The sequence below is a fragment of the Lolium perenne genome, chromosome 6 (assembly GCF_019359855.2).
Source record: "Lolium perenne isolate Kyuss_39 chromosome 6, Kyuss_2.0, whole genome shotgun sequence".
Classification (NCBI taxonomy): domain Eukaryota; kingdom Viridiplantae; phylum Streptophyta; class Magnoliopsida; order Poales; family Poaceae; genus Lolium; species Lolium perenne.
In genome coordinates, this window is record NC_067249.2 from 87,235,341 (window position 1) to 87,259,875 (window position 24,535).

Below are 24,535 nucleotides of genomic sequence, written 5' to 3' on the forward strand. Positions count from 1 at the left end.
AGTTTGGAAGCGGTTAGCTCTTGATTTTGTCCAGTACATTGTTTGCCTCATAGCGGATACGGCTTCGAGGGCAAAATCTAGAAGATGATTGAGTATCTTAGATTCTTAAGAAATGTGTGGCTTCTTTGATGGACGGTTCTCATCTTTTGAGGTTATCACTTTTCAAATCTTTGTTCATGTGTATCTGATAGATTTTCCTATTCTGCGTGATGATCAGAGCATCGAGAGTTTGTGTTTGTAGGAGTTCCATGTTTTGAGAGTAGTTCACATGTTGTGTTTGCTTACGCATTTTGCCAGATTTTATGTTAATTAACTGATATTTTTGTTTTTTAATTAATAGATTGGAGTAAAACTTTTGCCTCTATTTGAAAACAATTGGCGAGGGAAACCCTCGCATGGTGTGGGGCCACTCTATGAAAAAAGGTGTCACTCAACTCAAAATCTGATCAAGTTGTCCCAAATTTATGTCGATTGTAGTTTTATGTTTCTTTTTTACAATACTGTTGTGCGTACGACCATTCATGTCCGATTTGTGTAAGACCATAACTCTCAACCGTGAGATGGTCCAACATGCAAAAGACATAGGGTTTGATTTTTTTTTTTTTTTGAGAACACAGTATAACGCAGACGCTCACAAACACGCACGTACAAACACCCTATGAACGCGCACACACACACCCTACCTCTATGAGCACCTTCGAAGGACTGAGACGGCATATCTTGAGGTTGACGTAGTCACCACTGGCGCCTCGCTGTTGACGGACACGTCACCTACCACTGAAAGCATAGCGCCGTTAAATCCAGATAAATGCAAACACCAATGCCAAGTCTTCAAGAGACCTAACCACCAGAGCCATGCTCTGTTTGCACATAGGGCTTGATTTTGGTGTCGCATCGGATGAAAATCATCGCCTAATTTGGTCACTTGGCTCATTCGAAAGGGAAAAAGTAGCACTGTTCCTTTTTTTTTTTTTATGATGAGTCCTTTACTTCGGGCTTTGTTCTTAACAGAAGTTGCAAATGGAGACCCTCAATACTTCCTCATTTTTATTTTGTTTATGTTATAGGTTTAGTTAAGGTTAAATTTTACAAAACTTGATCAAGAATATAAGAAAAACCATCATTATCCGTAATACCAAATACATACAATATGAAAACATAATTATCGATGATTTAATACAATTAATTTTATATTGCAAATACTTAGAGCATCTACATCGGCACGCCTCATATAGTCGTCGGCAGGGGCGCCGTCACTGTCATATGGGGCGCGCTGGCACAACATCCTCCATTTGGGGAGCTGCTCCCACACCGGCGCGCCCCATACGACAGCCCCGATCGATGATTTGAATTGAAAACTCAAACAAAAGCATAGAAATTTGAATAAATTTTCGAATTTAAAGTTTGAGCCAACACATGGCCACCAAATTCGAATAGGTTTTTGATATGAAGTTTGGGCCAACATACGGCCACCGAATCGCCGTCTCCGTCTGCAAAAAAAAAAACTTCGGCTTCCAAGCCAACTGATCAGATGAACGGGGTCAGGGGTGGCTCAACCTGGCGACTTCCTCATCATCGGCGAGCCCCGGCGGCAGCTCCGTCACTGCAACAAGATCCACGGTCGCCAGGGGAGGCATGAATGCTGACGGTGCCGACGGAGACATGAACGTGGAGGGTGCCGGCGGAGACATGAACGTGGAGGGTGCCGGCGGAGACGCCGACGCAGCTCGCGCTGCCAACACCTCTTGGCCGATGCGCTCGCGGTACATGTCGTGCCACGCCCGCACGAACGGGTCCATCTTCTCCATGCCGACCATCAAGATCTTGGATTCTTGAGACATGTTGGCCAACGAAAGTTGCATCGCTTCGTTGGTGGCCTTCATGGCAGCAACATGAGCTTCCATCTTCGCCGCCTCCACCTTCTTCCTCTCCAACTCGATCTTCATGTCTTGCTTGTCGAGAATTGCCTTCCACACGACATCGGCCCTATCCGTCGCTTCCTTGTTCTCCACTGAGAATGAGGTTATCATTTTCTCAAGGGAGGCGTCCATGGCGGCCAATACCGGTGCCGCATTCCTCTCGACCTTGGCCTTCTTGTTGCCAATAGGGCGCTCGGTGGAGGCGCCGGCTGGATCGACCGTCCGTTCTACCCCGTCCTTGTTTAGAGTGAGGCGGAGCTCATCCCATTTCTTGCAACCTTGTAGCTTGTTGAAGCAATGCATGAAGGGGAAGTCTTTGTCCTCGTTTTTTACTTGTACATCTTGAGGGTGTTGAGCATCTAACAATACATGATGCAAAACAAGATATGGAACAAGATGGATCATCAAATAGATACACTATAATGCATTATGAACCAGGTATGGAACAAGATGGATCATCAAATAGATACACTATAATGCATTATGAACAAGATATGGAACAAGATGGATCATCTAATGGGCGTAGATCATACCCAATTGATACGTCTCCGACATATCGATAATTTCTTATGTTCCATGCCACATTATTGATGATATCTACATGTTTTATGCATACTTTATGTCATATTTATGCATTTTCCGGCACTAACCAATTAACGAGATGCCGAAGAGCCAGTTGCTGTTTTCTGCTGTTTTTGGTTTCAGAAATCCTAGTAAAGAAATATTCTCGGAATTGGACGAAATCAACGCCCATGGGCCTATTTTCACACGAAGCTTTCAGAAGACCGAAGATGATACGAAGTGGGGCCACGAGGTGGCCAAACACTAGGGCGGCGCGGCCTGGCCCTTGGCCGCGCCGGCCTGTTGTGTGGGGCCCTCGTGGCCCCCTGACTATCTCCTCCGCCTACTTAAAGTCTTCGTCGCGAAACCCCCAGTACCGGGAGCCACGATACGGAAAACCTTCCAGAGACGCCGCCGCCGCCAATCCCATCTCGGGGGATTCAGGAGATCGCCTCCGGCACCCTGCCGGAGAGGGGAATCATCTCCCGGAGGACTCTTCACCGCCATGGTCGCCTCCGGAGTGATGAGTGAGTAGTTCACCCCTGGACTATGGGTCCATAGCAGTAGCTAGATGGTCGTCTTCTCCTAATTGTGCTTCATTGTTGGATCTTGTGAGCTGCCTAACATGATCAAGATCATCTATCTGTAATGCTATATGTTGTGTTTGTTGGGATCCGATGAATAGAGAATACTACGCTATGTTGATTATCAATCTATTATCTATGTGTTGTTTATGATCTTGCATGCTCTCCGTTACTAGTAGAGGCTCTGGCCAAGTTTTTGCTTGTAACTCCAAGAGGGAGTATTTATGCTCGATTGTGGGTTCATGCCTCCATTAAATACTGGGACTGATGAGAAAGTTCTAAGGTTGTGGATGTGTTGTTGCCACTAGGGATAAAACATCGATGCTATGTCCGAGGATGTAGTTGTTGATTACATTACGCACCATACTTAATGCAATTGTCTGTTGTTTGCAACTTAATACTGGAAGGGGTTCAGATGATAACCTGAAGGTGGACTTTTTAGGCATAGATGCATGCTGAATAGCGGTCTATGTACTTTGTCGTAATGCCCAATTAAATCTCACAATACTCATCATATCATGTATGTGCATGGTCATGCCCTCTTTATTTGTCAATTGCCCAACTGTAATTTGTTCACCCAACATGCTATTTATCTTATGGGAGAGACACCTCTAGTGAACTGTGGACCCCGGTCCATTCTTAACATCGAATACAATCTACTGCAATTGTTCTACTGTTTTCTGCAAACAATCATCATCCACACTATACATCTAATCCTTTGTTACAGCAAGCCGGTGAGATTGACAACCTCACTGTTTCGTTGGGGCAAAGTACTTTGGTTGTGTTGTGCAGGTTCCACGTTGGCGCCGGAATCCCTGGTGTTGCGCCGCACTACATCTCGCCGCCATCAACCTTCAACGTGCTTCTTGGCTCCTACTGGTTCGATAAACCTTGGTTTCTTACTGAGGTAAAACTTGCCGCTGTACGCATCACACCTTCCTCTTGGGGTTCCCAACGGACGCGTGCTGTACGCGTATCAAGCAGATTTTCTGGCGCCGTTGCCGGGGAGATCAAGATACGTTGCAAGGGGAGTCTCCACCTCCAATCTCTTTACTTTGTTTTTGTCTTGCTTTACTTTTATTTACTACTTTGTTTGCTGCACTAAATCAAAATACAAAAAAATTAGTTGCTAGTTTTACTTTATTTGCTGTCTTGTTTGCTATATCAAAAACACAAAAAAATTAGTTACTTGTATTTACTTTATCTAGTTTGCTTTATTTACTATCGCTAAAATGAGTAATCCTGAAGTTGAAGTTCATTCGTTTAAGTAACAAGGGGGAGAATGTTTAAAAGATGCTTGGTATAGAATTAGTGATGCCCATAATAGGTGCACTAAGAAACACTCCACCACTATCCTACTGAGGAATTTTTATATTGGTATCTCTAGCTGGAATAGATATGTTCTTGATTGTCTCGCGGGAGGTAACTTCCTAGGTACTCCTGCCTTAGAAGCTAGTTGCATTATTGAGAGTCTATTTGGAATACCACCTGTTAATGAAGTTAAAATTGAAACCTCTCTTGAAGATGTCATGAAAAAGTTGGAAACCATAGAGCAAAATCTTCCAAGTATTGAGATTAATTTGGGAGCATTACTTGATAGCACTGATAAACTTGATAAATCTCTAGGTGGAATTAATGAGAGAATTGCCATCTTAGAAGCTTGTGCTATTCATGATAATCAAACCCAAAGGATTAGTGAACTTGAAGAGGCTATGGGAACATTGGGTTCAACCTTTTCATCTATAAAGTTTAGAGAGAAAGCTTATGTGGGTAAGGAGCAAAAGTTCATGTATGTCTCTAAGGTGCCTAAACCAAAAAACTATTATAGGCCTAAAATTGATAAAGCTCTTAATACCACTATAGAAAAAGGAGTATCTAATATACCTAATGGGATAAATTGTGAAAATGATGTAGATGCATCACCTCTTGATAATACTTGATACACACTTTCTGCGCCTAGCTGAAAGGCATTAAAGAAAAGCGCTTATGGGAGACAACCCATGTTTTTACTTCTGCACCTTTATTTTATATTTGAGTCTTGGAAGTTGTTAATACTGTAGCAACCTCTCCTTATCTTAGTTTTGTTGCATTGTTGTGCCAAGTAAAGTCGTTGATAGTAAGGTTCATACTAGATTTGGATTACTGCGCAGAAACAGATTTCTTGCTGTCACGAATCTGGGCCTAATTCTCTGTAGGTAACTCAGAAAATTATGCCAATTTACGTGAGTGATCCTCAGATATGTACGCAACTTTCATTCAATTTGAGCATTTTCATTTGAGCAAGTCTGGTGCCTCAATAAAATTCGTCTTTACGAACTGTTCTGTTTTGACAGATTCTGCCTTTTATTTCGCATTGCCTGTTTTACTATGCTTGATGGATTTTTCGATTCCATTAACTTTCAGTAGCTTTGTGCAATGTCCAGAAGTGTTAAGAATGATTATGTCACCTCTGAACATGTAAATTTTGATTGTGCACTAACCCTCTAATGAGTTGTTTTGAGAGGAAGTTTTCAAGGATCAAGAGAGGGAGATGATACAATATGATCAAGGAGAGTGAAAGCTCTAAGCTTGGGGATGCCCCGGTGGTTCACCCCTGCATATTTCAAGAAGACTCAAGCGTCTAAGCTTGGGGATGCCCAAGGCATCCCCTTCTTCATCGACAACATTATCAGTTCCTCTAGTGAAACTATATTTTTATTCCATCACATCTTGTGTACTTTGCTTGGAGCGTCTGTTCGTTTTTGTTTTTGTTTTATTTGAATAAAATGGATCCTAGCATTCATTGTGTGGGAGAGAGACACGCTCCGCTGTTGCATATGGACAAATATGTCCTTAGGCTTTACTCATAGTATTCATGGCGAAGGTTGAATCTTCTTCGTTAAATTGTTATATGGTTGGAAACGGAAAATGATACATGTAGTAGTTGGTAAAATGTCTTGGGTAATGTGATACTTGGCAATTGTTGTGTTCATGTTTAAGCTCTTGCATCATATACTTTGCACCTATTAATGAAGAAATACATAGAGCTTGCTAAATTTTGGTTTGCATAATTGGTCTCTCTAAGGTCTAGATAATTTCTAGTAAGAGTTTGAACAACAAGGAAGACGGTGTAGAGTCTTATAATGTTTACAATATGTCTTTTATGTGAGTTTTGTTACACCGGTTCATCCTTGTGTTTGTTTCAAATAATCTTGCTAGCCTAAGCCTTGTATCGAGAGGGAATACTTCTCATGCATCCAAAATCCTTGAGCCAAACACTATGCCATTTGTGTCCACCATACCTACCTACTACATGGTATTTCTCCGCCATTCCAAAGTAAATTGCTTGAGTGCTACCTTTAAACAATTCAAAATTTATTACCTCTGATTTGTGTCAATGTTTTATAGCTCATGAGGAAGTATGTGGTGTTTATCTTTCATTCTTGTTGGGCAACTTTCACCAATGGACTAGTGGCTTCATCCGCTTATCCAATAATTTTGCAAAAAGAGCTTGCAATGGGATTCCCAGTCCCAAATTAATTAACAAAAATAGACACTCCTCCATGGTATGTGATTGTTGGACGGCACCCGAAGGATTCGGTTAGCCATGGCTTGAGAAAGCAAAGGTGGGGAGGAGTGTCATCATAATAAAACTAAAATAAAAAGGCACTCCTTCATGGTATGAGATTGTTGGCAGGCACCCGAGGATTCGGTTAGCCATGGTTTGTGAAAGAAAGGTTGGAAGGAGTGCCACACAAAAATAAAAATAAAATGGGAGCCGATCTTTGAAGGTTTGTCTGGCAAGGGGGTTAGAGTGCCCACTACCATTCGTTGACAACAACAAACACCTCTCAAAATTTTACTTTTATGCTCTCTATATGTTTTCAAAATCAAAGCTCTAGCACAAATATAGCAATCAATGCTTCCCTCTGCGAAGGGCCCTTTCTTTTACTTTTATGTTGAGTCAGTTCACCTATTTCTCTCCATCTCAAGAAGCAAACACTTGTGTGAACTGTGCATTGATTCCTACATACTTGCATATTGCACTTGTTATATTACTCTATGTTGACAATATCCATGAGATATACATGTTACAAGTTGAAAGCAACCGCTGAAACTTCATCTTCCTTTGTGTTGCTTCAATACCTTTACTTTGAATTATTGCTTTATGAGTTAACTCTTATGCAAGACTTATTGATGCTTGTCTTGAAGTACTATTCATGAAAAGTCTTTGCTTTATGATTCAATTGTTTACTCATGTCATTTACCATTGTTTGGATCGCTGCATTCATTACATATGCTTACAATAGTATGATCAAGGTTATGATGGCATGTCACTCCAGAAATTATCTTTGTTATCGTTTACCTGCTCGGGACGAGCAGGAACTAAGCTTGGGGATGCTGATACGTGTGGTGACCCGGCATACCACTGCATGGTGTAGTATGCAAGTCTGATATAACACCAATGAAACACCGTTCCACTAGTATTATATCGCTCAGAGTGGTACAACAGAAACATATGCTGGTCCAAGGCATGTCTATAGAATTACATACAGACTCTGTTACATAAGATCAGCTGTCGAGGGTACTCCTCGCCAATGCCTTCCGATAGGGGCTTAGGGTTGATGGAATCCTGTAGGCTGACACGAGACATCGGTTCACAGACAAGCGGGGAGAGCGATTTACCCAGGTTCGGGGCCCTCGATGAGGTAAAACCCTTACGTCCTGCCTGTCTGTTCTTTGATTATGAAAACAATGGGTTACAATGGGGTGCCGAATAGTTCGACTACGATCTAGGCGAGATTGCTGTTGCTAGGGTTACCTAGCTCTAAGCTTTTCCTGGCTAAGATTGCTAAGATTGTTCAAGTCCTTCGGCAGCCCCTCTCCTGGCCTTTATATAGGAGGCCAGGTCTCAAGAGATCTAACCGAATACGACTAGATTTACAGTAGTTTAGATCCAATCTTTCCTTGTTTGTCCGCTTCCTTGTCTTGCCCGTCAAGGAATCTTCTGGTGCGCCGACCTAGTGGCCCATCTAGCCTTCGGGTGTCTTCATGGGCCTCCAGTTGGTCAATACAGGATAGGGCAACGTCGGTTACTTGAAGGGTAGTGCCCACGTCAGTAGCCCCCGAGTGTCTAGCCGAAGATAATTCGGGTAGAGACAAATACATGATACTCTTCTCCTTCATTGTTCTTGTTCATCTTGATTCTGCTTCACCTTCTTTTATCGGGTGCGCGTCAGCGCTCCCGATGGGAGTAGCCCCCGAGTCTAGGTACGGATGCTTGCAATCCGTGCGTAGACTCAAGTTGTACTACTCGAGTACTTTCCTCTGCCGAGTTTTTCGCAAGTCTTCATAGGTCATCCGATATATTTTCTTCACGCAAAGGATAATGAACAACGTGCCCAACTTTTGTTGGTTAACTGCCGATGGCAAAACAACGTTACTCTACACAGAATCAAGTCCCCGGGCATGATCCTGGATGTACATCATGCGCTCCCGATGGGAGTGTCTGGGTGTAATCGCTTGAGTGCAGACTCAGTCCTTTTTCCTTCGACTGCTCATTCTGTCGAGTCTTTCTTTTATCGGGTGCGCGTCAGCACTCCCGATGGGAGTAGCCCCCGAGTCCAGGTTCGGATGCTTGCAATCCGTGCATGGACTCAAATCCTTCATCCGATGACTTTTTATGTTTCCTTCGAGTGCTTCTAAATTATGACGTCATTGCTGACGTGTAACTGCTGCAGGCTGATTTGATGGGTCCATCATGACGAGCTAGCCCTAGCCCTGTTCAATCAGTGTTTTAGGGCTTGACCACTATACGCGTAACGACCGAGGTGGCTCCTCGATTTTCGCGCAATCGTGGGCGTAGTGGGCCATCAGTTCCTCCCCTTCCTCAAGCGCCACGTGCTTACTTAACTCTTAATTTCTCCTTAAAATCTCCAAAGGGCAAAAAATTCTCAATCTTCTCCACGGTTCCCGCAGCATCTCCTCATTCTCCCTCTTCTTCCTTCTTTCGCCATTGTCGCGCCGCCGCCACAGTTTCAATCTTCCTCAGATCTCGCGATGGTGAAGAAGAAGAATACGCCGCCGCCGCTAGCTCCACCAACAGAGGTGCCGCTGCCAAATCCTCCTCTTCTCTTCCGAAGGGGAGCGCTCCGAGCACCCCTCCCAAGCTCCGGCGCCGCCAGCTGTAGGATAACGTTGCATAGAAAACAAAAAATTTCCTACCGCGAACACGCAATCCAAACAAAGATGCAATCTAGAAGACGGTAGCAACGAGGGGGTATCGAGTCTCACCCTTGAAGAGATTCCAAAGCCTACAAGATGAGGCTCTTGTTGCTGCGGTAGACATTCACTTGCCGCTTGCAAAAGCGCGTAGAAGATCTTGATCACGATCGATTCCGGCGCCACGAACGGGCAGCACCTCCGTACTCGGTCACACGTTCGGTTGTTGATAAAGAAGACGTCCACCTCCCGTTCCAGCGGGCAGCGGAAGTAGTAGCTCCTCTTGAATCCGACAGCACGACGGCGTGGTGTCGGTGGCGGTGGAGAACTCCGGCGGAGCTTCGCTAAAGCTACGCGGAAGATATGGAGGAGAGGGGGCGGCTAGGGTTTGGGAGGGGGTGGCCGGCCACTTCAAGGGGGGCGGCCAGCTTGTGGTCTTCGGGTGGCCGGCCCCCTCCCTTGGCCCCTCATTATATAGGTGGATCCCCAAGAGTTGGTCTCCAAGTCTTCGAATAAGACCCGAACCAAAAACCTTCCATATGGAGGGGAAACCTAGCCAAGCTAGGACTCCCACTAGAGGTGGGAGTTCCACCTCCCATATGGGGGGGGGGGGGGGGGGTGGCCGGCCCCCTAAGGCCTTGTTTGGTTCCAGAGTATTAGCGGGGATAGGCGAGTATTATCCCGGCCCATTTCCGAATCCCTAGTTTTCCCCGATAGCCCATTTGGTACTAGAGTTTTGGGCCAAAAAAATCCCCGCCATCCCCGGAAAACCCCGTCCCCGATCCATTTTTTGTCTTGGGCTCAATCCACGACCCAGGGGTCGCGTATTATCCCCGTCTCTTCTATCCCCATCGAAACCCTACCCCATAGGCAGCGCTCAAGCGGCCGGCGGCGCACGTACCGGCGGCGAGCGGAGCACTACCGAGTGGAGGTGCACGAGGTGGTAGCTGCCGGAGGGGAGGAAGATCTGCGGGGAAGACAATACCACATCGCCGCTCCACATCGCCGCTCGACATCGCCGCTCCACATCGCCGCCGCCGCCGTTCTTGGACCTGACCGTCGACGCCACCTCCTGTACTTCGGTATCCTCTCCGGTAACCTCCCCGTTCTCTCTCCCTCTCTCTTCCTGTCTGCGGTCGAGGTAGCAGTAGGTACGTGGTGGTGCAACCTGAAGAAGCTTGGGAGGAACTTAGTGCTCGTATATCTTACTTTTTTGCAGATGAGGTCCGTAGTCTTTGCCTGCTCTTGATATTTTTCTCGTCAAAGTCCAGGAACACTGTTGCTCTGTCAGTTAACTATTGAATTTTGGGATCCTACAGTTTGATGGCTGGGTTGTCTCTGTTGTTGTAGTGCGTAATTAATAACTATTGATGTTCTGTTTGTATGAGTCAAAAAATTTGTTCAGCACTTTCATGTTCGTCTTTTGCAGTCTCCACCTGCTCTGCAACAATTTCCTGTCATGTTCTAACACATGTTTTCATATGATTATCTAGATATATGTCTCAAATCTGATCCCCCTATAATATTTAGATGTTATCTGAAGTAGGTGTTTATTTTCGTTCTCTCTCCCTCTCTCTTCCTGTCTGCGGTCGAGGTAGCAGTAGGTACGTGGGTACGATTTGGATTTCATTACCATAGAGGCAGCACTCTGAATTTGGGGCTTGCCGCAATGTTAAATACTGGAACAAGCGGTTGTTGTGTGTGCACTGGCATACAATAATCGCTGGATTTGTAGCTTTAAATCTTTCTAGCCATAACTTGGACGGATCATACAATGTTTCCAGCTCACAGTACTGAACAATCTTGGTAACTGTTGAACATCACAGTTCAGAATTCGGATCACATTTTAGATGTGCACATGTAGTCTATCACATTGATATGTTTCAAGTCTGTACAGAAAGAATAAATCAAAGAAAAATAAACTGAGATGGCATCGGCTAATAGAAAAATAAACTGAGATGTTGTTGCGGTCAGAAATCCACCGGCGAGCAACGACGGGCAACACAGTAGAGCCGGGAACAACTTAGGGCTGCGGCTGGCCCTGGTCCCTCCGAGCGACAGCCCGCAAAGCCTCTGGTACACACGTCCGATGCTGGTGCAAGGGCGTGCCACCTGACCTATATCTGGTCAGGAAGGTGATGGAGATGCTTCGCTTAGTTTCCTGCATGGCATACACGTAAACATTAAATACGAGCCTCGATCGGCTCTCAGGTTATCCTGTGAATCGGCTCAAGGAGCCGATCCACCCATGATTCGTACGAGGTGCACGAATATATGGTGGTCCTGCTTGATCAAGATAAAGCTAAAGCGATCTACGACGATTTAGGGTTTTCACCGCATAATCGGATCATCCTACTCACGATTGGGCCTCGCGGTCACGTACGGTGATCGTAAGCCGGTCCTAGACAAGGCCTAAAAACCAACACGAGGTTGATCCTCGGAACATCCTGTCTAGGGCTAGCAAACGACACCCTACGCGTCGCTGGATCCTCCAACCCTTTGTAAGGCCTAACTATTGCAGATATTAAACTAATCCATGAAGAACAAGGAGCAACCGCAACGGATCGGATCTACTAAATAATGATCAAGCGGGGTGCCGCCCCTACACCTAAGATAGGTGTAAGGGCGGCTAGATATATAAGGGTTGCACTACGACAGCATATGATACGAAGAACAATGCTAACCCTAACACATCTAAGATAACTACGTTGCTCGCCATAAAAAAGGCTTCAGTACGAGCAACGCATGAACAACAAAAAAGCTTGTGCTGCCTAGATCGCAAGATGCGATCTAGGCAGCATGATGCTTACCGGTAGAAACCCTCGAGACGAAGGAGTTGGCGATGCGCCGAGATTGATTTGTGGTGAACGTTGGTTGTTGTTTATTTCATAAACCCTACATACATATTTATAGTCCGTAGACTTTCTAACGTGGGAATAATCCCAACCGTGCACGAGGCAAACTCTAACTAACCGACACGTAATATACTATGTTATAGATACACGGGCAAACTAGCCCAAACTTTGCATAACAGGCCGATTCACGTATTTCTTCCATGTATATTCTTTAAATCCATCTTGATCACGGCCCACCTCTGACTTGGTCAACTTATGGTGATAACACATGCCCCCTGGTTTTGGTAATGATAATTTCAAAACCACTCTGCTTTTCCTTCGAAGGGTCATGTCGTGGCAGGTCAGAACCGTCGCAGTATTCTTCATCATGATGATCTGCCTTCTCAACTTCTCTGCACGATTTGACAACTTTGGCTCCACCTCCTCGGAAACTGCTCGAGCAATAAATCTCTATTCCATCCCCCTTTATTTACAACATCGAACAGTTCACCTCTTCATCCCTCTGCTCCAGACTAGCCGTCAGCCAAAAAACCCTCTCCTTCCATAGCCATGTCATCCTCTTCCTCCTCTTCCGTGTCTCTCCAATCCTCTTCCTCAAGCGAGTCAATTCCAGAGCACGACCAGATGGAGGCGTATAACCGGCGCGCTCCCAAGCATTGGGACAAGCGGGAGTGGGACTTCGATTTCGTGCCAGAGGGCGAGGACCTCGTCTGGTCAGATGGGGCCATGCCCCTAACTGACGGGGAAGATGACCTCCGGTTCCTGATTGACGGAGCACTGGAGGCGGAGAGCGACGACGACGACCCTCCCTTCCGGGGTAAATTTACCTCCGTCACCAAAGAAGAAGAAGAGGATGACGAAGACGAAGACATCTCCTCCGACATGAAGAAGGAACAGGAGGACGACACCTCCTCCGACGAACCGCCGCCAAAACGCATCCGGGGCTGGGCTTGGTCAGACGAGGACGATGATGATGACGAGGAAGAAGCCTCTACTGAAGGTCACAGTAGCAGCAACGAGGAACTCGTCGACAGCAGTACTGACGGCAGCTACCCCAGCGACGGCGAAGACAACAACAGCCCTTAGAGTAGGGATCTACTAGTATAGGATTAGCAGTAGTAATCTGTTCCCTTTTGTTGAACAATCGGCTTCTCTTTGTAAGAAATCTTATTATTAATGAAAACTTCCTTTGATTTTGCCGATGTCCTCTATGCTGATTTAGCCGACTTTTCCTCATCTGACTTTGTCGACTGTTAGCCTAATCAATGCTCAATGACTGATGGCAACACATCGGTCTCTCACGATAATCTGCGAGACAGGCCGACGACGACAGCATTTGGCACAGCCGATCGCAGCAGGCCTGCGATTTGGTCTTGAGCAGGCGTCTTTAAGAGAACCCTGGAACTGTCGCTGAATCAGCTTGGATGCTGAAACTGATAACTCTGTAACAAAAGCACCACTCTTCAGGACAGTTGCGATGTAGAGCCAGCCGATTCCAACCAAATTGGCTCTCCAGGGCCAAGAACTTTTCGGGCGAGTTGCCCCCCAAGCCTCATCCAAGGCGAGAACAGTGATGAATCAGCCAAATGTGTTACCATTGGCCTCCAAGTTATAATGCAGAACCAGCCGATTCCAACAAAATCGGCTCTCCAGAGCAAAGATTTTTCAGGGCGAGCTGCCCCCCGAGCCTCTTCAGCTCCCATCAAAACGTGGCAGGGAAGCTTACGCCCAAAGAACCGACGCACTGAAAGGGTTTGGAAAGATCAGCAAATTCGTACCTTGAACTTAAGAAGCCTTAACATAATGGCTTTCCGACTCCTCCTAGTTCAATCCTTCGCGCCTTGCTGATCAGCTCGGCTCCTCATCTTTGGCAGACTGATGCAACTTCCGATGAGGATGTTTTGAATTCTGATACCCTCCGAGACTCTGGACGCAACAACCTCTGAAAGTGACATCGACCAAGCCGCCACCTTAATCCACGCCAGGCAAAAATGCCATAGCCGCTTGATTCGTTATCGGCTGTGCTCATGCTTCTAGGATAGGTATGCTCCCTTTGTTGGACTCATCCTTAACCTGATCTGCATGCTTACACTGGTACTGCTGAACTTGAAGTCTTGCAGAAGGAGTTAGAGGTCTTGAGAAGGAATTCATCCAGTAGAGCCTCTCCTTGTAACTCAACAACTGCTCCATCGGGCTTCTGCTTATATCAGCTGTACCTCTTGAGTCGATGCGCATCGGCTGTATACCCACTATGAGTATATAAATATTTTTTTTTACTGGCCGATTTTTCTAATCGGCCCCCAATGTTTCACTGCACACATGTTCACCTGCACGTGTTCATCTGATTTAGGTGCCCCCCCGAGCTGAATCTGTCAGGGAACGGCAGATATCGGCTCTGTAATTTGTACGTCGGCTCCGGTGGGATCAATGTTGAACACAAGCAGAACATGTGGTGAGGATAATTTTGGCCGATTGCTGGAATCGGCCTCCATATTGATCGAAGTGTTCAATGAAGGCGTTGTGCTTTTCCTTCATATACCTTTGGGGGCCGATATCCCAAGGATCGGCCTCGCCACATTTGCTCATCGGTCTGTTCTTGCTACACGGTCAAACCAGTGGATAAGACCAGCCTAACCCTGCCCTTTGTCACGTCGATGTGCTCGCAGTCGTCCAAATTGGGTGCCTCGTGTAATCCTGGAGCACTAAACTCCGTCGGAAGGACGAGCACCATGTTTGTGCCAGCCGATGTTTCATCATCGGCTTTCCTTTGCTTGGGGCGCCACTCCATTTTCCGTGGTCGACCCTCTTCATCCAGGGTTCGCTGAATTTTCGCGGCCAGATCAGGCCGCGCCTTTCTTAGCGTGTGCAGATATAACCTTTCGGCTTCCTCCAAGCCGCGCAATCGCTGAACCCTACGCTTTTGGGAACGGCTGAGTCCATCAGGGCACCACCTTGGACGGTGGTACCTGTCTTCTTCTTCTTCTCCCTCGTCTTCCGAATCCTCGAGATCTTCCATCCGAGGGGACTCAGCGCGTTTGCTTTGTGGTGGGAGAGGCCCTAGACGTTTGAACACGGACACGTTGGCTGCCTCCTTCTTCTTCTGGTTGCATTCTGGGCAATTGCCGATTGTAGGCAATCGGCTCATTCCTGAATCCCAGCAGTGTCTGAAGAAGGGGCAGTCCCAGTGCCTATCTTCGTCGTCCTGCTCCCTCGACTTTTCCTTGGCACGGCGCTCGTACTCCTCCTCATCGCGATCATGCCGACGATGTCTCCTGGCGTCCCTAGCCAGACGGTCTTTATCATCATCGTCGCTGGATCGTCGGCGTTGGCTATATTGACTCACATACTTATTGAGGAGGTGATCAGAGAGGGGTCGTTGATATCTTATGTTCTTCACTTCTCCCTCTGTGACGTAGCGCTTGCCATCATGACGGAGCCGATCGCGTGGAGCGGCCTCCTCTGTGTCCTTGCTATGAGAGCAGCTGCCCTCGTCTCCATCCTTGCCAGAGTGGTGCCCAGGTCCTACCATGTTGATGCTGAGCGAGGATCCTGGCTGGCAACCTTCAGGGTAAGTGCACTCCACCATGTTAACGGCGGGGAAGGGGTGAGTGTCGATCTTCATGGCGTACTGGTTGAAAATCAGACGTCCTTGTTCTATCGCCATTTGGATCTGCTGACGCCACACCCTGCAGTCGTTGGTGGCATGGGAGAGCGAGTTATGCCATTTGCAGTATGACTTTCCGTTCAGCTCCTGTACCGTGGGGAATTTGAGGCCTTCGGGTATCTTCAACTGCTTCTCCTTAAGTAGGAGGTCAAAGATTTGCTCAGTTTTGGTCACGTCAAAATCAAACCCTCTGGGCGGACCTGGTGGCTTAACCCATTTGCAGGACACGGGGGTTGCCCCCCGAGTCCATTCAGCCACTGCTACCTCTTGGTCTCCCGCAAAGCCTTCATCTTCATCTGCCTCAACCAGGACTACCGCACGCTTGAATTTGTCCTGGTACAAGTCCGGATGGCGCTGTTCATATGCTGACAGTTTCTGAACCATGTGCGCCAGTGAAGGGTAGTCTGCTTGGGAAGCCATATCCTTGATTTGTGAGGCAAGGCCCACCACTGCCAACTCGACTGCTTCTTTTTCAGTCACACGAGCCGAATAGCATCGGTTCCTTAGATTTCTGAAGCGCTGGATGTATTCTACCACAGTTTCTCCACGCTTCTGACGTATCTGTGCTAGATCGGCAAGGCCAGACTCGGAAGCTTCTGAGTGAAACTGCATGCGGAACTGTTCTTCCAACTGCTTCCAAGTCAGGATCGAGTCCGGTGGCAATGAAGTGTACCACCCGAAAGCCGATCCCGTGAGGGACTGTGCGAAGAACCTCACGCGTAGTGGATCCGACGCTGAGGCCGTTCCTAGCTGTGCCAAATATCGGCTCACATGCTCGATGGAGCTGGAACCATCTGATCCACTGAACTTGGAGAAGTCAGGGAGCCGATACTTGGGTGGTAGCGGGACCAACTCGTATTCATCGGGGTACGGCTTGGAATAGCCGATTGTCCTCCTTTTCGGCACCATGCCGAACTGGTCCCTCAGGATCGTACTGATCTGATCCGCGGTGCTGGCTGCAGGAGTCGAACTCTGAAGATTCGCCGGGGTGGCGTACTTAGCCAGCCATGCTTGCTTTTCCAGCTCTGAGCCAACTGCAGGAGCTGAGCTCTGGAGGTTCGTCGGGGTGGCATATTTAGCTAGCCACGTCTGCTTCTCAAGATCTGTTGCTGACGTTCCTCCTGCTTTCCCAGAAGTCCCTGCTACCGCGGCCTGGTTTGTGAGCGCCCGATTACGCGATCGGCACGTATGTGCACATGTACCCGTGAGGGATCTCCTTAGGCGCCTCATGCAAGAACTGGCAGTCACTAGGGTCACCACCGATCTTGTAGACGACGAATGCCGGTGAATTCGGCACTTCCGGTGCTGCCAACGCAAATGGCAGCGGTGGACGGGACTGGAGTGGCATCTCTCCTTGGTGTGTCCCGAGAGCTGGTCCTGACGGAGAGTACTGGTGCCTCATGATCTCCTGGATCACCCGGAGAGCGACACGCTCCAAAGTGTTCACCAGGTTCTCAGAGTGGCGGTGTAGCGAGTGAGCCACCATGTAGTTGATCTCCTGACGTAGGGACCTGGTGCGTTCTTCTGACGGGGCAGAGAGGTCTATCCCATCGAGTGCACCATCAGGCGAGAACCCCTTCCACCTGATGCCATGTGAACGGGTTCTGTGAAAAGAGCCGATGAGGTCGGCTTTGAGGATCGCTTTGACCTCGTCATACTTCTTCTTGAGCTCGTCTGTCAGATCCTCGTACGTGACTGGAGTGCCGTCCACCATCTCAGATGTAGATGGCGATGTGGTTGATGTCGAAGCTTGTCCCACCGGGCGTGCCAGAATGTGTTGCGGTCAGAAACCCACCGGCGAGCAACGACGGGCAACACAGTAGAGCCGGGAACAACTTAGGGCTGCGGCTGGCCCTGGTCCCTCCGAGCGACGGCCCGCAAAGCCTCTGGTACACACGTCCGATGCTGGTGCAAGGGCGTGCCACCGGACCTATACCTGGTCAGGAAGGTGATGGAGATGCCTCGCTTAGTTTCCTGCATGGCATACACGTAAACATTAAATACGAGCCTCGATCGGCTCTCAGGTTATCCTGTGAATCGGCTCAAGGAGCCGATCCACCCATGATTCGTACGAGGTGCACGAATATATGGTGGTCCTGCTTGATCAAGATAAAGCTAAAGCGATCTACGACGATTTAGGGTTTTCACCGCATAATCAGATCATCCTACTCACGATTGGGCCTCGTGGTCACGTACGGTGATCGTAAGCCGGTCCTAGACAAGGCCTAAAAACCAACACGAGGTTGATCCTCGGAACATCCTGTCTAGGGCTAGCAAACGACACCCTACGCGTCGCTGGATCCTCCAACCCTTTGTAAGGCCTAACTATTGCAGATATTAAACTAATCCTTGAAGAACAAGGAGCAACCATAACGGATCGGATCTACTAAATAATGATCAAGCGGGGTGCCGCCCCTACACCTAAGATATGTGTAAGGGCGGCTAGATGTATAAGGGTTGCACTACGACAGCATATGATACGAAGAACAATGCTAACCCTAACACATCTAAGATAACTACGTTGCTCGCCATCAAAAGGCTTCGATTTGAGCAACGCATGAACAACAAAAAAGCTTGTGCTGCCTAGATCGCAAGATGCGATCTAGGCAGCATGATGCTTACCGGTAGAAACCCTCGAGACGAAGGAGTTGGCGATGCGCCGAGATTGATTTGTGGTGAACGTTGGTTGTTGTTTATTTCATAAACCCTAGATACATATTTATAGTCCGTAGACTTTCTAACGTGGGAATAATCCCAACCGTGCACGAGGCAAACTCTAACTAACCGACACGTAATCTACTATGTTATAGATACACGGGCAAACTAGCCCAAACTTTGCATAACAGGCCGATTCACGTATTTCTTCCATGTATATTCTTTAAATCCATCTTGATCGCGGCCCACCTCTGACTTGGTCAACTTATGGTGATAACAGATGTGCACATGTAGTCTATCACATTGATATGTTTCAGTGTAACACATGTAGTTCTATATATATAATTATTGTGGTGACATTTCACATGATTGCTGGTACTGAAGTAATATTCTGCAAGTGTTACACTGAAGATTGCTCTCTTACTCCAGGTTTTGCTATTCTGCAAACCTGGCATTCTCTCCGGTAAATTCATTCAGCGACGAGACTCCACCCTCTTGGGATCATGTAAAAACACCAGTATTCGGTATGTTTATCTAATTGTCTAAATTAAACGCCCTCTTGCTTCAGGTTTTATTCCTTGTACTGTTTCGGCTGTGGTCATTAGTGTTTATTGTTGAGCTAGCTGTTCCATATCTTGCTATGTATTGCTCTGGTTTAGTGTCGAGCTAGCTACTCCATTTAACATTTTTTTGTATGACTTTGCCTTATGAAGTGCCAATTAAATTTAGTACCGTGTGTTAACTTGCGAAGTGTAATTTCTGTGTATTATAGGATGTCATGGACTTGGTGAGTGTAGAACGTATTAGGAAGAGGAAAAAGGAAGATGAAGAATTCATGTTTATCATTTTGCCTGCATTGCACTTCCATTTAACATGGCAAAAGCAAAGACAAGTACGCCACCTTTCGTTTGTATACGGCAAGGAGCATGTCAGAAAATTGCTTGGAGGACACCTCAAGGACTGCTTAGTTGCCTTTAGGATGGAGCCAGACATTTTCACGTGGTTGGCGTCATACCTTAGAGATGAGGGCTTGATTTTAGATTCCAGAATCAAGGTGGAAGAGAAGCTTGCATTTTTCTTGTACATGCTCTCACATAATGCTTCATACGAACAAATGCAATTAGAGTTTAAGCATAGTGGTTGGAGTTTCAGCAAGTATGTCAGGGAATTCTTTGATATTATTCCAACCTTAACAACAAGAATGGTGAAGCCTCTCAATCTATATGAAACTCATCCAAAGATAGCTACAGACCGCCTCTTCTTCCCATATTTGGACGTGGTCGTCGGCGTCCACAAAACTACAGTGAATTGTTTAATCATCGCCATGCTGTCCTTCGAAACCATATTGAGAGGCTTCTGGGAATTCTGAAAAAACATTTTCCTATTCTCAAAGTTGGCACATTCCACAAAATATCGAATCAGGTTAAGATACCAGCCGCTACAGCAATATTCCACAATATCATCAAGCAACACAATGGTGATGAAGACTGGCTTGAAGACCAAGATGATAACATAAACCCAGCAAATTTTGTGGATCTCCCAGGTGACGATGATGAGGATGTGGTACAACAACCAGATGATGTTGGACACCTCCCGGGGAACCAAGTGGAGGGCAACAATTTGAGGGACCAGATCGCAATGCAGATGTGGAATGACTACCAAAATGAGTAGCTAGTGTCTTATTTGGTGTCTTGTAATGTAATGCTAAACTATTTCATGTCCTTCATCTTCTAGTCTTGTAATGTAATGCTGAACTATTTTGTGCCCTTCATCTTCTAGTCTTGTAATGTAATGGTTAACTATTTTGTATTATTTCAGTTTCTGTATTATGTATATATTCAGTTTCTGTGTTACTTTACATGAACTAGATATGCACACAAAAGTGTCCAGCATGGTTCAGTCCAGCTCCAACACAAAAGGATCCAACATGGTGCAGTCTAGCTCCAACACAACGGGCAAGAAAAAACAGTCTCCTAAACAAGGCAAAAAGATTCGCAAACGGAATTCTCCAAAAGGTATTAAAAGTATATTGCTAATGATCATGTATGGCTTCATTCATGACTTGCTAATGGATCATTTTGTGTATGCTTATGCAGGTACAAAGCCAAGAGCACAATGGAACGCTTTGCTTGAGAAGTCTCTTGTCGAGATCCTACATGAGCATGACAACCCGTACCATAGAGGTCAAAATGGTTGGAGTGGTGAATCTTGGACAGAAATGGTGAACATGTTCCACCAAAGAAATCAGCATGTGAGATTTGACAAGTCGCAAGTTCATGACAAGGAGAAGGAGCTCAAGAGGGATTACAGAATGCTGAAAGATGCTCGTGAGCAAAGTGGAGTTGGGTGGATTGCTAGTGAGTTCAAATTGGATGCTGAACCTTTTCTGTGGGATAATCTTGCAATTGTAAGTTATATGCAATTGTAGTTCTACTCAATTATACTTGCAGTATTTTGTTTAAAGTTCAATGCGTCATTCATATATTTTGCAGTCTTTTGGTCCAAGAATCTTGAAGTTCAAGAAAAAGTCATTTCCACTATATGACACACTTGCAGATCTATACCATAGTATGTTTATCTACTCTTTTATTTCTCATTGCTTAGTTTATTCCTTGCTCATGTAGGCCATATGTGCTATGCTTATGTAGCGTTTTTCTTTCTGGTGGAATTACAGAACATATTGCGGAGGGAAACTTCAACTTTACCTCTACTGCTCAACAAAAGCCCCACGTGGAAATCAAAAGTGATGATGATGCAATTGATGATGATGGAGACAGAGGTATTGATTTAGAAGTCTTAGATCAACCTGAGGTGGGGCATATAGAGGTCAATCAAAGGCAGTCTCGGGTGGAGCATGTGGAGGTCAATCAAAGGCAGTCTAGGGTGGAGCATGTGGAGGTCAATCAAAGGCAGTCTAGGGTGGAGCATGTGGAGGTCAATCAAACAAGTGGTGTTGGCCCTTCAACAAACAAGCCTACAAAGCGTAAGAGAAGCCCCAAGATCAAACCTAAAAGTAGTGGAGAGGCATTAGTTGGAGTGATGGACAGGTTTGTCAATATCAAGGAGAAAGAAGTCAACAACGAAGCTGCTCAACAATTCACCATAAGCAAATGCATCGCTGCCTTGAGAACCTTGGAAGGTTTTGATCCTGCTGAAAAACCAAAAGCCTTTGTGGTCTTCAAAACTGTCGAGAACCGCGAGATATTCCTCAGTTCTATCGAGGACAATGATGGCAGTGCATTAGATTGGCTTCGCATTGAGATGGCCATGTTACCATGAGGTAAGCTCAGTTTTAGTTAACTCTACATTTTTAGAACTGCTTAATCTCGTGTATTACCTACCTAGCCAGTGAATGAATATATTGTCATAATCTTGCTTTCTTGTATGGCCATGTTACCATTTCTTGAATAGTGTTATACTAGTTGGATACATTCAGCCTAGTATCAGATATGTGCAATAATCTTGCTTATCTACATGGTACATTGTTTTAGATCTGCTTTGTTTTGTTTTATATAATATTGTAAGTTCAGAACCATATCTGGGTGTTCCCTTTTATTTTTGAGAAGCGGAAGGTTGACTTGCCTGGTTCTAGGGATTGTGTAGAGAAATGGTTAAGAAAGTACTAGTAATATATATGGTCCCATTCATTTTTCGTCTCTCTGTGTGTGTAGGACATAATAATTCAGTATGTGTATCCACAATTCAAAGTATGTTGCAGTTTCTTCTATGGCAAAGTATGTTTGTAGTACAATTGAATTCATCGACTGATGCATTTTCTTCTCTGGCAAACATTGTTTCGTGTCTCCACTTGTGTTGTTGCTATGTTGCTCCGGTAGTCATGCTTTCAGTGATCCATGTGGATATTTATATGCTTCCAGTCATATATCACCTGAACATGATCATGCACCAACTTGTCTAACTTCTTTGCCTATGGTTACAGGTGCCTGAGTTGTGTTTCTTCAAGATCACATGGACAAAATCAACCGAGTTTTTTGAAGAGTCGACATTTGTTGTCACAGAAACATTGCTGGGAATAGTTGTATGGAATATGTAATTTATGCTGAATTGTTGTGCACTATGTGACTAAAACTCTTGCGTTTATGGATGCTGATAACTATTGGATGTAGACTTCACAGAGTTGCATTCATCTGATGCCATAAAAATTATATCTTTTGTAACTTATGCTGAATTTTCTTCACTGTTGCCTGTTGTTGCTGTTATCCCACAAAACCCTGTCTACCAAATGCGTTAGTTTGAAACTGGGGATTGGGGATTGGCAGGGAAGAGTATTTGTGGGGATTGGGTGAAGGTAGGGGTTTCACCCAATACTCTAGCGGATTATCCGCAGTAATCCCAGCTAATACTCTAGAACCAAACAAGGCCTAAGGGGGAGTCCACTTGGGACTCCTCCCCCACTAGGGTTGGCCGGCCATGGAGGTGGAGTCCCATGTGGACTCCACCTTCCTTGGTGGTTTCTTCCGGACTTTTCTAGAACCTTCTAGAACCTTCCATAGAACCTTCCGCGACATTTTAATTCACATAAAATGACATCCTATATATGAATCTTATTCTCCGGACCATTCCGGAACTCCTCGTGATGTCCGGGATCTTATCCGGGACTCCGAACAAATATTCGAACTCCATTCCATATTCAAGTTCTACCATTTCAACATCCAACTTTAAGTGTGTCACCCTACGGTTCGTGAACTATGCGGACATGGTTGAGTACTCACTCCGACCAATAACCAATAGCGGGATCTGGAGATCCATAATGGCTCCCACATATTCAACGATGACTTTAGTGATCGAATGAACCATTCACATACAATACCAATTCCCTTTGTCACGCGATATTTTACTTGTCCGAGGTTTGATCTTCGGTATCACTCTATACCTTTGTTCAACCTCGTCTCCTGACAAGTACTCTTTACTAAATGCCGTGGTATGTGGTCTCTTATGAACTTATTCATATGCTTGCAAGACATTAGACGACATTCCACCGAGAGGGCCCAGAGTATATCTATCCGTCATCGGGATGGAGAAATCCCACTGTTGATCCATATGCCTCAACTCATACTTTCCGGATACTTAATCCCACCTTTATAGCCACCCATTTACGCAGTGGTGTTTGGTGTCATCAAAGTACCTTTCCGGTATAAGTGATTTACATGATCTCATGGTCATAAGGACTAGGTAACTATGTATCGAAAGCTTATAGCAAATAACTTAATGACGAGATCTTATGCTACGCTTAATTGGGTGTGTCCATTACATCATTCATATAATGATATAACCTTGTTATTAATACCATCCAATGTTCATGATTATGAAACTAATCATCCATTAATCAACAAGCTAGTTTAAGAGGCATACTAGGGACTTCTTGTTGTCTACATATCACACATGTACTAATATTTCGGTTAATACAATTATAGCATGATATATAAACATTTATCATAAACATAAAGATATAAATAATAACCACTTTATTATTGCCTCTAGGGCATATCTCCTTCAGTCTCCCACTTGCACTAGAGTCAATAATCTAGATTACATTGTAATATACCTAACACCCATGGCATTCTGGTGTTGGTCATGCTTTGCCCTAGGGAGAGCTTTAGTCAACGGATCTGCTACATTCAGATCAGTGTGTACTTTGCAAATCTTTACCTCTCCATCTTTGATGTACTCGCAAATCGAGTGGTAACGCAGCTTGATATGCTTCAGCCTCTTGTGTGACCTTGGCTCTTGTGCATTGGCGATGGCACCCATGTTATCACAGTAAATGATTAATGGGTCCAATGCACTAGGAACCACACCGAGCTCTTACAATGAACCTCTTCATCCATACCGCTTCTGATGAAGCCTCTGAAGCCGCTATGTACTCTGATTCTGTTGAAGACTTCGCCACCGTGCACTGCTTCGAGCTTGCCTAGCTTACTGCAGCACCATTCAATATAAACACGTACCCAGATTGTGACTTAGAGTCATCAGGATCAGTGTTCCAACTTGCATCGGTGTAACCATTTACAACGAGCTCTTGGTCACCTCCATAACAAAGAAACATATCCTTAGTTCTTTTCAAGTACTTCAGGA

General features: G+C 45.7%; 2 long non-coding RNA genes across 3 annotated transcripts; both read left to right on the forward strand.

Moving 5' to 3' along the window:
- The first annotated feature begins 10,089 nt into the window (after positions 1 to 10,089).
- On the forward strand, positions 10,090 to 22,628 carry LOC127321064 (uncharacterized). 2 transcript variants are annotated; one of them, XR_011747028.1, is made up of 5 exons: positions 10,090 to 10,359; positions 18,869 to 18,963; positions 20,932 to 21,007; positions 21,114 to 21,719; positions 22,380 to 22,628. It is a non-coding gene; the product is annotated as an uncharacterized lncRNA (long non-coding RNA). The 2 variants fall into 2 exon arrangements; XR_007863828.2 differs by lacking the exons at positions 20,932 to 21,007; positions 21,114 to 21,719; positions 22,380 to 22,628 and adding an exon at positions 19,212 to 19,705 and having other exon boundaries at positions 10,109 to 10,359.
- LOC139832243 (uncharacterized) lies at positions 19,713 to 20,292 on the forward strand. Its single transcript, XR_011747029.1, has 2 exons — positions 19,713 to 19,861; positions 19,983 to 20,292. It is a non-coding gene; the product is annotated as an uncharacterized lncRNA (long non-coding RNA).
- Positions 22,629 to 24,535: the final 1,907 nt, after the last annotated feature.